Source organism: Otolemur garnettii, unplaced genomic scaffold (assembly GCF_000181295.1).
Source record: "Otolemur garnettii isolate 467f Iridium unplaced genomic scaffold, OtoGar3 scaffold00006, whole genome shotgun sequence".
Lineage (NCBI taxonomy): Eukaryota > Metazoa > Chordata > Mammalia > Primates > Galagidae > Otolemur > Otolemur garnettii.
Genome location: NW_003852401.1, coordinates 16,569,198 through 16,585,620, shown reverse-complemented (window position 1 = coordinate 16,585,620; position 16,423 = coordinate 16,569,198). Strand labels below are relative to the sequence as shown.

At 35.3% G+C, this 16,423-nt stretch overlaps 1 protein-coding gene across 13 annotated transcripts in view; it reads right to left on the bottom strand.

The window, feature by feature from the left end:
• The window catches only part of PTPRD (protein tyrosine phosphatase, receptor type D), a 2,156,277-nt gene extending 2,139,891 nt beyond the window's left edge, over positions 1-16,386 (bottom strand). For all 13 annotated transcript variants that reach the window (XM_023508432.1, XM_023508444.1, XM_012813956.2 and 10 more), the window contains exon 1: positions 16,100-16,386. The gene's annotated coding sequence lies outside the window, so the exon portion shown is untranslated. The remainder of the gene's footprint in view (positions 1-16,099) is intronic.
• Positions 16,387-16,423: the final 37 nt, after the last annotated feature.

The following is a 16,423-nucleotide window of genomic DNA, read 5'->3' as shown; positions in this document are numbered from 1 at the left end:
AAATATAGACTATTTTGTATGGATTGAAATAACACATTTTTAATTTGTTAATTAAAAATAACAAATAATTATTTTTAAAAGAGGCAGAGTACTGGAAAAGTTTGCTACCCATGTCATCTAATTAAGCGAAATGATGAACATGGTGAAGAGCTGATAGAATGTGAAAAATGAGAAGCCAACAGTCAAAAATGGAAGTTTAAGAAAAGGAACTTACTTTGGTAGGGGTAATATGATTTATATATGTGAAAAACGGCTGAACTCTAAGGGACTAACCTTACAGTTGTTAAGCTCCTTGCACCTAACATTAGAACAACGTTTGGTTATATTTATGAGCACGAATAGCATGGGCAGCACGTGAAATTGGATGAGTAGTGAAGACTAAGTCTTAGTTGACATATGCAATTTTGCCAAGGAAATTATATCAAACATGAAGATTTAAACTGTTTCTACAAGTGTTGCTTTAAACAGACTCAAAACATTCTATAACTATCATTCTACGATGGGTATTATGGGGTCATCTTTAGGTTACACTACAGTCTTGCATATATTTTTTGCTATGATCTATGTAAATGAAACATCAAGGATTTCTAAGGAAAAAATGTTTCATTACCATTAATATGGATAATCAGGACACAAAAGGGCTCCAAAAATTCCCCCCTCCAAAAATGTTACATGTATTATTGGGCACCAAGACTGTCCCTTATAATTGTTTAGCATATGCAAATACATTTTTTAGTTTCTTTATGTACCATAATAATTTAATGTTGTATTTGACTGTGTCTATACAAAATAAATTGATAACAAGCTACACTAAGAATAAATACACTTTTTGGACTATCGAGGTTTCATTCTGCAACTAAATTTGCTGAATTAATGTAATGATTCACTATATGACTCCAAAAAGAGAAATGACATTTTATTAACATTAAAATGTCAAATCAACAAAAACTTAGAAAATGCGGTTGGACTTCATTTAATATCCATTTTAAAATAATGCATAACTTGAAACATTTTCAAGGAGTTAAAACAGCTCATTTAGATTGGAAAATATTTTTAATTAAAGCATTCTGCACTTCAACAGCAAGTTCTATAATTTAACTGCAGTGGTAAGCAAAGATTTCATTAACTTCCGCCAGAAGTCCCAGATTTAGGAATATCGGCTGTAATTAGAAAAATTAAAGCTACACTTCAGAATTAATTGAAATTATTAAAGTGTTTGCTCTTGCATTATTTACAGCTAGAGAGAACGTCAGCATGGAGCAGTTTATACTTCCTAGTGAGTAATTCTATAGTTTATATTAAGAACGTGACATAACTTCCACTGCATATTGGGTGTTTTCAGGTCGACCTACTAGAAGCATTCATAGTATTTTGATTATCTGGACAATTTCATAAAAATCCTTTTCTGGGAAAGTGTGAGGGTTAGTGCATTCCTGATGGATGGGCGTGATGTGAGACATAGGCATTTGCTGCCCTCATCAGAACAACCAGCAGGATTCACTAGAAACTGAAATAGTCTTATCAGAAAACTGTGCTGTGTGGATAGAGTGACTAGAAACTCACAGATTGAGGTTTAGTTTTCTAATCTCTGAACAGTTTACAACATGTGAAAAGACATGGATTATAACGACATAGAGTATGAATTCTAGGTTTTATTAAGTCTTTCTTTGATTTCATCATAGATTTTAATCCAAATGGGAAGCTATGATATTCAGTTTTACATAAATATTATGAATTTGGAATTTCCTAGCTCAGTATAAATGTGTCTTCAGAACACAGAGTTGACTTACTATTATAATTGAAGTAAATAAAACTCTGCTCATGATTTCTGCTTTGAATAGAACACAGCAAAGACACATTTAGCAGTGTGGAGGGAAAATGATTGTGAAGAAATAGGAGCAGCACTTTAGCAACCCTTTTTAAAATGTTACATATTTTGCAGGTGAGTCTGTGCAGAAGATAAAGGTAACCATACGAAAGGCCAGTACACTTTTTACTGCCTGGAAGTCTGGACTGTAGGTTAAATCACCTGGATTCTAATTTCACCCTTACTTAGGAGAAACTGGCTATAAGAATTTGGCATTCAACATCATGGAGCCTATTCTTCCTCATTAGTGAAATTAAGGTTTGAAACCCAGACACACATATATGTCTTATATTTCCTAGAGTACAGATAACAAAATACCTAAACTTCCTATTCTATATTCCAAAAATAAGAGAGAACAGTACAGGGCAGAAACCACCATCAATTTGTGATGAGATGGGGAGCAACCAGGTAAAAGAGAGACTACCAACTCCAGCATCTATTCTTTTATTTTATTAATAATAATAGCATTTCTCAAATCTTAGCTAAGTACACAACCTACTCCACTATGGGACTACACTATACTTCCCATATTCCCATGCAGCCAGGTATAACCAGGTATCTAGAACCACTGAAATAGAAATGGAAATTTTATTGTGCAAAACAAGGGATTCGCCTAAGTCCATTTTCCTTGACTTCTATGTAAGACTAAGTGTGAAGAATAATTGTATTTTGTTTCAGATACCTGTTTGTGGGTCTCATGGTAACAGGAGCTTGTCTATAATCTAACAATACAATCTTGAATGCTGAATACTGAATTTATAATATTTGCTTTTCTACTAATTTAATTTTTACAATGTAAAACATGTGTTAACAATTATCTTAAGCTTACTTGGTTTTATAATACTTAATAATTCTGTTTTTGTTTGTGTGTTGTGTTTTTTGGCCAGGGCCAGGTTTGAGCCCACCACCTCCGGTATATGGGGCCGGCATCCTACTCCTCTGAGCCACAGGCACCATCCATACTTAAGAATCCTCATGCATGACCCCAAAAGTGGGGAATGGGCTTTAGAATTCTATACTAAATCTTTTATAGGCAAAAATAAACAAGCAAACAACTGCTTGCCAAGACAAATATAGACACTTTTTTAAAAAGTTTGATCATGAATATTTTACAAGTTTTCAAAATACTCCACTGTTCATTTGGTTGTTAATTTACTTAATCAGAAAACTCAATTTCAAGATTTTACAGAGATTGAAATGATTCAAAATGACTCTATTACCATCAAAAACCTTATGTTTCCCCTTTAGTTCTGTGAAATTTTCACCAATAACCAAACAGCTTGATTGTCCCTTCTAATCAGAGGCTTTTACCCCTCTCCCCCAGTCAAACTCTATAATCATCACTCTAAATCATCAATTGAAATCAGCAAGTCACCCAATATATCAGCTCTTTAAATCCTAAAAATATTTTGTTATAAATAGTATCAACTTTTTCATAGCTATCACATTATTTTTACTGTGTGACCTAAAGAAAGGGTTCATATAATACATTCAAAAACTATTTAAAATATAGAGATAGAGCCTGTGACTTAGGTCATCTTTATTATACAGATATTCCTAAACCAAATAAAAACTGATTTAACTTCAAATGAATTATTTGTATGAATCGTTATACAGGGTGTTCATAAAGTTCATGTGCAATTTAAAATACTGTGCAATTTTAAATTCCACATGAACTTCATGGACACTTTATATAAACAAATTTCCTTTACAAATCATTTCTGTTTAATAGTTCCAAAAATAATTAGTCCAACATATAGAAATATCTAAAAGGAATTTTCTGGAAGCGCTTACTATCAAAGTTACAGTGAAAAAAAGTAGTATCACATACTCTCTCCCTTTTAGATTTGCAACATTCTCTTTAAGATAGAGAGCTTGTTATACAAAATGTACCACAGCCTAGAAAATACACCCAAATTCTTAAGATTGATGAAAGTAGCTACATACAGACCATACTCAACAGATGTTACAGTTAACATCTCCAGCAACAAAGAACCGGAGCTCAGCCAACCTGTGAGCAAAGCCTGTGTCTATGCTATGAGGCTGGGCTACACTGGGAAACCCACCCAGGTTCAGGACAGTTAGCCAGAGGCGGCTGACCCCTTTAGGGTTGGCAAGGGAAACACAACATGAAATTGTGCTAGAGATGGCATTTGCTGGCTGCTTCTGGGACAACAGAACACTGATCAATGTGTTGTGCAGAAATAATATAGTAGGTGGTTCATGTGGAAAACCACAAAAAGAAAGAGATCCCTGACAAGTTGGATGCCATGGCATTATATCCATTGACTGGGAAAAACATTCCTACCTGATACTATGAAATCCGATGCAACTTTAGTATCTGAAGGACAAATCCAAAGAAAATTATAAAATAGGAGATAGCCTTTCCAACAGAGAGAATGCAATCATGAATCATCTTCATCATTAGCTAGCTAAATTATTCCATTTTAAACTTAAGATGTTTTTATGTCTTTACTATAAAATTCTATGGGAAGAAAAGCAAGAAATAAAGGTGAAAAGGGAGGTGGAAATCTGGATAATGGAAGTCCCTCATGTCACACTGAGATTTTTTTTAACATTAGCCTCCATACAATAAAGAAAAAAAAATAATAATGTTTTAAGCAGGATCAGATTTACATTTGAAACATCCCCTTGGTGGCAGAGAAAAGAACAGAGTGAGTAAGGTAGAGACAGGGAGGCAGGAGGTGGCTACCAGCTAAGATTTGGTTAAGACCCGACGTATAATTATGGCTCTAGGGAAGAATTTGACAAAAATAAATAAATAAAAGTGGGGCTGAGACCTTGATCACTGATAGCTATCACCTTTATGGTAGGACCTTACTGCACTAAATGTGGATGCTGTCATTAATTTGATAGAACAATTTTGATTTCTACAAAGCTATACCCTCTTAAAGTTGTAAATTGTGCTTATTTCACCTAACTGACTGGACTAATTACATCTATTTGCCTGTGGGGACCTCATCCATGGTATCCTGTCATTCATAAACTTTGTGTTCAGGTTGTATTGTATAGAATATACATTTACTGCCATCTTGAAATGCAGATTACCTCTGAAGAATGAACGCCTGTTTAGAAAATACAGAAATCTTTAGAACTGAAGATTGCCTTCTTTCTTTGTAAATACAAAAAGAATGAAATGATAGGATTGCTGGTGTGCTGCACACTCCGAGCCGTCCTTGTTTTGTCCTTTTGACTGCCACTTTTTCTCCAAGCTGGTCAGTGACTGAAGACCGAAACTCCAGCTCATAACAAGAAGATTAACAATTTAGCAGCAGTTCTCTGAATGTCTCTAGTGGACAAGTTTGCATCATAAAACTGCCCAGTCTGGCACATTTTCCACTCCTTAATTCTCATTTACAACTGAAAATGCATTGAATTTTCGTAACAGTTATCAGAAGACCTTAGGGAAGGAAGGAGCTGTCTCATAAGGGAGAAGATAATCCAATTACCCTATTCACTAAGTGTCTGAATATCTTTCACACCTGAAAGGATGAGGTTTGATGCTCTTAAAATAGATGAGAAATAAAACAACTTAACTTTCTTTTTCGGGTTTCTATTCGATGTGCCCCTCAGAATATAGGGAAAAACAATTTTTGTATGTGCTTTGCCATCTTGTGGTAATAATTAAAATCATAACTTGACAAATGAATGCCTGAGATGTGTTGATTCAATAAGTTGGGAAAGCACAAAACTAATATTTTTTCTTCCCATTTTTAAGTCATGGCATTTCTGATAATCTTACATAACAGCCAATATAGGTATTTTTGTGGTCCTCTGAAATTTAGGACTCCAGATTCCTCATGCAGCAACCATTTCTCAGGTATTAGCAACCCAATGAATGTTAACTGGGGATTACGTTATTCAACTTTGTGCTTAGTTACTATAGAGGTAACGGTTCAACTTTTTTCACCATATAGTCTAGAGATTAACCCAGCTGTTATCTTGTAGTTCATATTCCCTCCATTTTTTTAAGGGTCAAGTAAGCAGCCATCCTAGAATATGAGAATGGAGATCAACAAACGGGACAAAAACAAATTTATAAGTAGTTTGTTATTGCAATGAAGTAAGATTTATAACAAAATCAACCCACAGGGATATAGTTGCACAAAAAAATAGGATGTATGGCAATGAGGCACCAATAATAAGTAGTTCATACAAAAACTTATAATTAAAAGACTCTTACAGGACAAAGCTTTGGTTTTCCTCTTCTTACTCATTTCTTTCCTGCTTATGGTCCACGTCCTTATACTTACATATTTCATTCTGTATTAGTTAATTATGCAGGACTTACTTCATTATCATGTGACACATCTGTTGATGTACTCTGAATTCTAGTCACTGTCACAGGGGACCCTCTTGACCCTAAACCCTGCCCCATAGTGCCTCATGAGCTCACCTTCCCTGCCTTTTCATTTCTAATTCACCACGGAATCAGGTGAATTGTTTCAAAACTCTTGGTTGTACCTCCAAAACTTGTGGCTCTTGGTCATCAGTCTAAAAGCAAACTCAGGTGTTTAAGGAGCTGATGTAGCATAAAATCTGGGGCCAACAGACCCAAGTGGTAGGAACTTTGAATTGCCTCCCCCTGAAGAGGGACTGAACTTAGACTGTCACCCCAGGGAAAGCAGAGAGTACATCAGGCCCTCTTCCTGCAGGATCAGACATCTCAAAGCAGAAAAGGAACACACCCAGAAGCATCTGCGCCAGGCTTCCTCCCTAACTTTGGCAGGAGACCCCTGAAGTTAGTTTGCCTCGATGTGACCCGTCCCCTGCTTCTTTGTTCTCCTGGGCAGCACTTTTAGAATGTCCGTCCTCCTGCATTCACATTCATGATCATATACGTAGGATGCCTCGTGGGTACTTCATTTGAAAAGAAATGCATTGTAGTTGTGTTCCATCTTTCATAAAGTGTGAGTAAATATAAGTTGGTTTCATAGAAGTACTGAGAACACTGGATACTTTTTCCTCCATTCTTGTGATACTTTACAACTATAGCCCAAGATGAAGGAGAGAAATGGAGTGGGAAGGGACAGGAGGGAGGAGGTTTGATAGAGGTGGGACCACAGCTATGGAGCACATTGCAAAGGTACAAGTCAAATCTGTCAAGTGTAAAACATAGATGTCTTAACACAATAATCAAGTAAATGAGGCAAAAGCTATGTTGATTGGATTGATGTAACCACTTTAGACTGTATAAAAAAAAATCAACACATTGTACCCCACATAGGCATAAATGTATTCATGATCTATGTGTATATGCCTTAATAAAAAATAAATTAAAAAAGCCATAATCCTGTGCTTTTTCCAATTGCATAGATGTATACTATCTTTGCAACTAGGGCATTCCTCTAAAGTACTAATGTCATACATCTTAGAAAATGTGCTATAAACCTTGGGCAAGTTACTTAACCTCTATGCACTTTGGTTTCCTTGTTTGTAAATTACAGATAATGATTCCGCCATCTTCAGAGGGCTGATGTGGAGATAAATAAGTTGAAATGCATGGAGAGTGACTGAAAGATAGCAAGGCAGTAATAAATGTTACTATTAATATCACCTTCTGTCTGAAGATTTCTCCAGAGCTCATGAGAAGATATTTTAGAATGAAACATTTCAAGAACCTAAAAAGAAAATAAGGCCCTAAGTGACTTTGGAGCTAACTCTGATTTAGAAAATTAAAAAAAACTGTTGTAATTGCTTCCTTCTTTGAATACCAATGTTAGAAGTGATGGATTATTTATGAAGTGTGGATTATCGTTTTGATAACACGATGAATGAGATGTAAGGAAACTACAGAATACCAATGGCAGTGTAATCCATTTAAAAAATCTTAATAACATACCCTTTTATGTTTTCATAAAGCCATCAGAGTCATCTCTACATCCCAGTGTGTCTGTGACACCAGATCCCTACGAAGGTCAAATAAACTAGGCAGAAAAGGGAGACTTGGCCATACAAACAGAAATAAGGAGAGAAGGGACTGTTGAGTAAAGGAGAAAAGAAGTCTTCAGTATTTTTGGATATTGCCTAAAATTCTTCTCTCTGCATATAGCTATTTTTATGTATATTTACACTACAAGTAGAATAGCTCTTAACATGACCTGATACCATACACTGAGAAGCCAGGCAGGATCAACGTGTCTTAGCAAATATGTCATTTGCATTATTAAATCCTAGCATGTCTCCCACGTGGAAAGGGTGCATGGAAAAACAGCAAGATTTCAAACCCCTAGAAAAATAAAAATAAAAGAATACATTCCTCAGGGGAAGGGAAATGGGAGAATCGAGTGCTAAATTCAATCCTTGTGAACACATAATTCTACCCCAAGAAAGCCTCGTTGTTTTCAACTGCACAGGTATAAATGATGAGGCTGAGCCTTTCTGGCAGGCCGAACCACATGTTTGCTAGGTGAAAACAAATGCACACATGACACAGAATAAACACAAGTATTCAGAGGAGCAGCCACTAGCTATCTTTACACACCAACACTATAAGCCATGGTCCATTGACATGGGGACCACAAAGAAATATCAGTTGAGAACTAACTGGGCATATTATACAACACAATAGAAAATTACAAATTATGGGAAAATATTTTCGATCTTTGTGATGCACATACCTCAGCTTCAAAACTTAGAAATATGGAAGTTTTTTTTTTTTTTCTTCTGAGGATGAAACAATGCATCATCCTGGTCATCCTCATATTTTTCAAAAGTTACTATGAGCACTTGATGGTTATAGCACCAGGATATCTTTGATAAAAAAGTTCTTTTAAGGGGGAATAAAAAGCGAAACTCTTGAAAATTAAGTCAGAAATGTTTCCATGATTTCTTCAAAAGGAAATCAAGATGTGAGATTAGGGTAATTTATAAACTTCAGAGATATTTAACAATCCCAGTACATTTCTAAAATTTTAAATTGCACCTTCTCCTTCCATTTTGGTTGTTTGATCCAAAGACACTTTGAGGTCTCTCAGAGAAATACGTCACATCGAAACATACAGGCAGAAGAGCCTCATTTTTCTCTGTTGTCTTTCCTGAGAAAACCAAAGCCCTTCACCTATTATGTTTTAGTTACGGCTCAAAACAACAGCATGAGTCTTGACTGTAACTTGTATTGTACCCTGTGAATTTGGAAACATAAAGGATTGGTGCATCATTACAAACTGCTAGAGTTGTCTGGAGTTGTATTTGTGTTCTCTATATGGTGTCGATATGAAGATAATACAGTGTATTCTTATGAGATTTGATACTTTTTAAACTTTGAGTGGGACAGGCATGAGGGATTGATGCTATAGTAATGAGATGAAGGCTGGCAACAGGCCCGAGCGGAATATAGCATATCCCGCCATATCCTGCAAGGACTAAATAAGCAACACAGCTTCTACCGGGCTTCTAGAAGAGATGCCTGTGACTCAGGGTGACAGAAAAGGAGACGGATAAAAAGGTAAAAGTGGGTATATACCTGGAAAGTTTTCTTTGACATAAAGGGGGAGATGCTTTAAGGAGATTCCATTTTTCTCTATGGAATAAAAAATTCCATGATAAGGTGGATACCTCTCACGATACCATAAAATAGTCCCAATCACAGTTTAGCCAGTTTTATATTGCTAGCATATGAGTGCTCTACTGGGCACTCTTTAACACATAGGATGCTCGTGTTCTTTAAATGAGTAAATATTTAGGGACTGCTGCATTAACCTGTATGAGTGATGAGGACATGTGATGCATATTGTATTATTCTGACTTGACAAGATGTAATAGTTTTAAAATAAGAGAGGGTGCAACTTCTAGGACCAGTGCGCAGTGTGGCTGTAATACCTGAGTTATTGTCCTCTCCTTGATTTCTGTGGCAAAATAAAATAGGAGTTAACACAGATCGTAAAGTGATAAATTATTATTTTCAACATTTCCAAATGGATGTGTGGCTGCAACAGCCAAAACTGGAAATGTGGCACCATGAAGGTGTGAGCCAGATTTCCCTGGCTTCCCAGATTTCAGTCTCTCTCCATAAATTTGATGATCACTGCCCTAAGGTGAAACGACTTACTTCTAATTTTGATAACCACTGGTGGGAAGGATCAAAAATGAAAGAATATTGTCTCTAGGGTGAGATTAACAAGTTTCTCCTGACTCCATTCTTTTCTCTCTTCATCCTTTACCTCTGAGCAGAACCTCTAACTTTGATTATAAAGATTCTAGGTCACTGTTCTGAGATAGCTCAAAGATGATAGCTTACAGGAGTATTTTTTTCTACTTCCTAAATAAAAGACTGGATAAGTGGTGCAGACCAATTCAGCTTTAGAAATAAGAAGCACTCCATTGCTCTTGCTTATTTTTTTTTTCTAGTTCCACACTCTAAATTAACCTTTCCTGGAACTGGAATATAGGATTTAGGTTATTTTCTTTGTGGAGGAAGAACACTGCGTTCCAAGTCTTTGTCCTAAGCTACCCAGGACCAGGACTGTTCTAACCAAACAAGGTAATATAACAGAATTAATACTGTGATACAAATCTCATGATACATATGTTTAGTAGTAAGAAATATAGCATAAACCAATAATGCTTGGCTGGCTTTTTTCTGTTATGTAGTTGCTAAAGGGGTCCCTTTTATAATACAAACTATATTTGAGATACATGTATTATATCTTTGGATAGTTTTTTCAAAACTATAATTCACACTACCTCTAGTTACAAAGAGTATGTTAATAGACTGGTGTGCCTGATTCCATAAATATTTGTAATTTAAAAGAGAATTATTTCAAAAGTTTATTTATTCTGTGCTTAATTATAACACTTAATAACAAAAGGGTTTACTTACAGAGTAAATCAGATGGTGTCATGAGTGCAATGAATTGTAGAAGACATCCCAGTTAAAATTAAGTATATTTAACTTAAGGCATTTTTAATTCCAAATTAAATTAAATGTCTATATTCAAATATAAATTAGTTGACTTCCTTTTTCAGCATCTAAGTAAATTTATATTAACATGAAAAGGTAAAATCTTTTCACTTTACCATTATTTCATACTTTAAAAAATTTGATTATTAAATATATGACATTCAGAAAATAGGTGGACTCATTGTAAGAGTCAAGGCCTTGGTAAAGGGGTGTTTTGTTGAATTTTTATTGAATTCAGGAAGTAATCAGAGAGCAATTTGGTAGATTATACACTAATCTAAGTCCTTTCTCTTTGACTATTCCATTATTGCGCATATACTCCTAAACTTTTTAAGCACACCATTTTCACTAACTTCCACTTTGAACAGATGTATTTAAACACGCTTACATACATGCACACAGGCAAACATACAAAATGAAAAGCAAATAGTGTCTCTACAATTAATTAGTTATATCAGCTATACCTATCAAATTAAAAAATAAAATAGAGCATGATTTCTCAGTATCCAAGATTTAAAATATACCTTTTATAGAGATATAGGTCTACTTGCTACAACCCAGACATTTATATTACAGAAAGAAAAGGATTGGCCATATTAATTTTGCTGGGGGGGTGAAGTTTCCAATTTCATTACAAGTATTCTATCAATGAATAAATTCTTGGTTTTCTTTAATAGAACCACATATAATTGACATTGCATATATTCATTTGCTGTGCCCATTTTTCATGATCAGAAAAGTTGTTACAATTTTTTTAGAGAAAATACATTGTATCTTACACAATCAATGTAATTATCCTATTGATAATGTTTAACAGGTGTATAAATTGTCTGTGCATTTATTTGCAGTATAGCCTCTTAGATGCTACTAATTGGGATGTGAAACCTCTTTGTGAAATTGGGAGATTCAGTCCAACTTTAAATCTTTTCATCTTTGACGTCTTCAATTTCCTCTTTAAAATGGAAGGGCTCATGTAAGTTTTTCAATGGTACTTTCTAGCTCTGACAGTCTATAACATGTATATAAGAAAAAATAGAAATATACTTATTCATTTTTAGCTAAATGTAATATAATAACATAAACATCATTTTAAATTAAGAGGGCAAAAAAGGGAAGGCCAAAGACATCAGGCCCTCGTTTTACTTTTATCTTCTCATGCCTTTCTGATCTTGACTAGAGTAATAAGATCCAAAGGCATTAACACTTATCCATGTAAAGTTTCCATAACAGGAGCAAGGGGTAGTTGAGAGGAACTTAGCCTACATCCTTCCATATTCTCTACTGTCCTCCTCCTCCAAAGATACTCCAAATAAATACTCAGTCCATACAACAAGTGTCCATCCAGCACGAGCTAACATGGCTTCAGGACAATATTCTTTGCCCTCTTGCAAACCAGATAGCTCTGTCTAATTCCTATATGGCTCCCCCAACTGCCACAGTATATTCTGCTGATTTGCTAAGTGTTACTATCAGTTATGTCGGTAACATAACTTTGTGCACAAGACTTTGAATTGGAAGGAGCTCACATTGCTAGGTCACTGTCTTTACTACTTGACAATGGAAAACAGTCAGGTACAGGAAGTCCCGGGAACCTCACAGGGGGCACACCATCAACTGTAAGGATGAGAGGAAAATTCAAAACACTTGTCTCCACAATCACGTGAAGTGCTCATCTAGGAGGTAATGTTCATTTTTGATTCTTTGTTCATTTTCTTCACTCAGTACATTTTAAGAGATTGAAAACTTGGTGGCCAGTATAGGTAATTTCTATATTGTTCTATTGTACCAGTGGGAATTTATTTATTTATTACCAATATCAAATTCCTTTTGAAAACCCTCATAAGAATCTAAAGAACTGATGATAGTTGTAAAGAAACGGCACTTAAATATAAGAAAATGAATAAATTCAAATGACATTCAACTGGGTACAAAATCCTACTCATCTAATTTTCACTTTTTAAAATTAGCATGATTGAATATGTATGATATCATTTGCATTGTTAATGTTTATTAAACTCAGGATAGGTGTAAGTCCATAAAGAGATTACCGAAATTAAAGTATTTTCACCAAACCACAGAGGAATCCTTAACTAAAGTGATCTGTTATATTAATGATGAGGCAGCTAAAAATACATAATTGATAGATATATTGACAGATATATTTATGCCATTTTGAAAATCACATTTTTCAGAAATTTCTTTAAAAATGACATTAGATAGGTCAATTTCCAAGATGTAGCATACGCTTCCGGTCACCTGTTCTCAAATTACCATATAAAACCTGTCCCTACACCACTATTATAATCCAGTTTTAGAAACGTTCTGATATTAAAAGCTACACTAATGATACTTCTACAACAGTAAAATAATTTACACCAGTAGCAACCACAATTATAGTATGCTCTATATGAGAGATTCCTATGATTTTATGATAGCATTCTGTTAATTCTTTGACATAACTAGCAATATTTTAGGTGTTCACCTTACATTATTAAAGAAAAATTTGCACTTGCATAACTCTATATCTGCATACATTTGCTTTCATGCATCCTACTAGTAAAACACAGAAAAGATAGACTATTTTGTACTAGACAAAACAAAATCATTTTTATAAATAATTGAATCTTCTGATATCACATCTAATATAATTTTACTCTCTGAATTAAGTGTTTTAAGTACATAATGATCATATCCAGAGTTCCATAAAATACAAAGCCATGTGGTCCACAAAATCATCTTTATGTTGCTATAGTGACAGACACAGACTTATAAATTAGATGTTAATATTAAAGGAAAGGAAAGTATATTTGCTTTCCCCAACTGCAAGTGTAAGCAAATGCAGGTAAATAGCACTTTATTAGTAAGAACTCCTTTCGTAAGCACGTTAGAGGAATTAATCATTCATTCCCTGCAGACTGCTTATGTATTTCATCGGGCCATTATCTGATCTGAATAACAAGAACAATTGCATAATAAAACACATAACTGCTGACACTAGCAACTTTCTTCTTTCAACTTTAAAGTTGCAACTACCTCTGTATACCACAGAAAGCTGGTGGCAAAAAAAGCTAACAATTTTAATCTCCCCACCCTGCTTTGATAATTTTCTCTGTTATTAATAGTAATCAAATACATGAACAAGCTTTACTAGAAACAGCTTTAATTCAAGCTGTTTCCTCAGCACTATGACATAATTATTACAAAGGCAGCATGTATGTCAGGTTAGTTTTAATGTCAATTATAAATCTTTGCTTTCAGAAATCCAACAGGGATGAACAATTCTGTCATGTCTTCTCTACGGAGGAAAGTATGTCCCTATAGTATATATGTAATAATGTGTTGGAACCACTCATAAATTTGACTACTTAGGTGCAATCTTCCCTTTTATTTTTCAACATACATTTTCTTCAAATAGCAGAAACCCTCTCAGCTATCTGAGGTCACAAATGAGTAGAGGTCATATGCTATAATTCAGATCTGATCAACCAAGGGCTTCGATTTAAATTATTTAAATTCATTTTAAAACCAATAATAGAAATGGCAGCTGCAAGCAGTAATACCTCTAAGAAAATCCATTTGGGGAGGAAATAAAGTAATATTCAAGGAACAATGACTTATCTTTCCCAAGTGATTTTCACGTATGGTAACTTCAAGTCAACAGATTCATCAACTGTCCTATTGTCCTACTCATCATCCTGAAAACTTATGTCCCAAGATATTCAGAGCTTTCAACACTGAAGAATCAGAATAACTCTAAAAGATCTTTACCTTTTTTTAACCATTGTTAACCAATGTACATTAGTTTACTATTATAATTTTTAAAACTAATGCTCAGTGAATACAACTCCTTTTTTATACTTACTTGATCAAATGTAAGGGTGAAAATCTTCTCACTTAACCATTATCAACAATGGAAATACAAGAAAACCCTTAAGTATCATTTTATAATAAGCTTCTTTATTAAAAGAAATTATCTATGGGATAAGTAGTTTAATTTTCAATCTGGTTTTTCCTTGTAAGTGGTTTTTATTTTCAGAAAATCGTGTTTTATACTTATAGGGAAAATCGAAAGTTAAAGATAAAAAAGAGAAACTTTTTCTAATCACTCTGGTGCTCTAGTCAGTATAAGTGTTACCGTGTCAAAGAACTTTGAATTTCTTAAAAAATCAGTTCTGTTCTACTTAAACTGCAATTCCTACTGTACCTACTGTATAAGTAACAATGCAAGAAGAATTAGATTCAGAATCCATTTGGCAGTGATAAAGAAAAAAATGCTGAAATGTTATTGATTCTCTTACTCTCCTGCAAAACAAACTGACTCGACTCTATTTTTCCTGACATAACACAAAGGTTTTATTTAGATATTACAAAATATTGGCAAATGGGAGACTACATATCTTTTTAAAAGATACCATTAACCCTTTCCTAGAAAGAAGAGTGTCCTACTGGTTTTTACAGAAAGGCTGCAGCTGCTGACATGGTGACGTTAGCCCCAAGAGGAATATTGCCTGCAAAAGTTTTGATGCAGAGATATTCTGCCTTAGGAGACACCTTAAACCTGTCACTGGCTGCTGAGTCCCTGTCACAGTTTATAACCTGCTGTGTCAAAGTCACAGTCTCAGCTCCTGCCCTCCCTCCAAAGCATTTTTCACATTCTCTCTCCAAATTAAGTTCATCCACATTCTCCAACTCTGCTCGTTCCAGAAATTTTCCTCCACCTATTACCTATTTAAGGTCATAAAGAAATCTCAACAAGATTTTCATCTGGTCTTCTACACCATCTTCATTAACTTTCCCGTGACCCACTTTTTTTTTCCTGCTAGTGCTTTTCAGAACTAAAGATAAAGCCACCAAATCAGAAACAACCAAATCAGAGAAAGATGTGAGTTTCGGTGGATTAGGGTTGAAGTGAAAGGTGACAGGAGAAGGGAGCCAATTGGATTAGAACATTCAAGCTTTTTTTCTAGGTAACTGTCCTCAAATCTTACCAACCAACGTTTCACCAACCGGGCTTCCAACAGCCCACAGCCCTTGAACAATAAGCGTTCAAAAATCCGATTACCAGTAAGGCTGCCCACATAGAAGTGCTCTTAAGTGCTCTTCCTCAAAAAAAAAAAAAAATAAATAAAAAATAATAATTCATTAATAAATAAATACAAATTGCTCAGCAAACCACTTCTCAAATAGGAACTACTGAAGTTATATAAGTTCTTCCCTGGTGAAACGAACCAACTGTCCACACCATCGGGGAAGGAGCATCCAGCATACGCCTCCCTTAGAGACAAGAAACAGTAGCACAGTTTACTTACTAAAGCAGCCGCTCCGGTCCTCCTCGGAAACCCTGAGGAGTCTTCGCTTTCCTTTCCACCAGTCAGATCAAGAGCTGTCTTTCTATTCCACACAGGCCCGGAATCAACTGCCAGAAGGGACGGCACATGCCCGGCCGCCGTCAGTCAGCGGCTGGCTTTGCCGGGGCGCCGCAGGTGCCGCTTGTTTCCAAAGTGGGCTCTTCCTTTCTGAAGGGAGGGGCCGAGGAAGAAGCAGAAAGGGCGATCGGAGAGCCGTCTCGGTCCTGCAAATTATTCTGAAGGCAAAGTCCCCGCACGCTCCCCGCCGAGGCTGCCTGGCAGCGG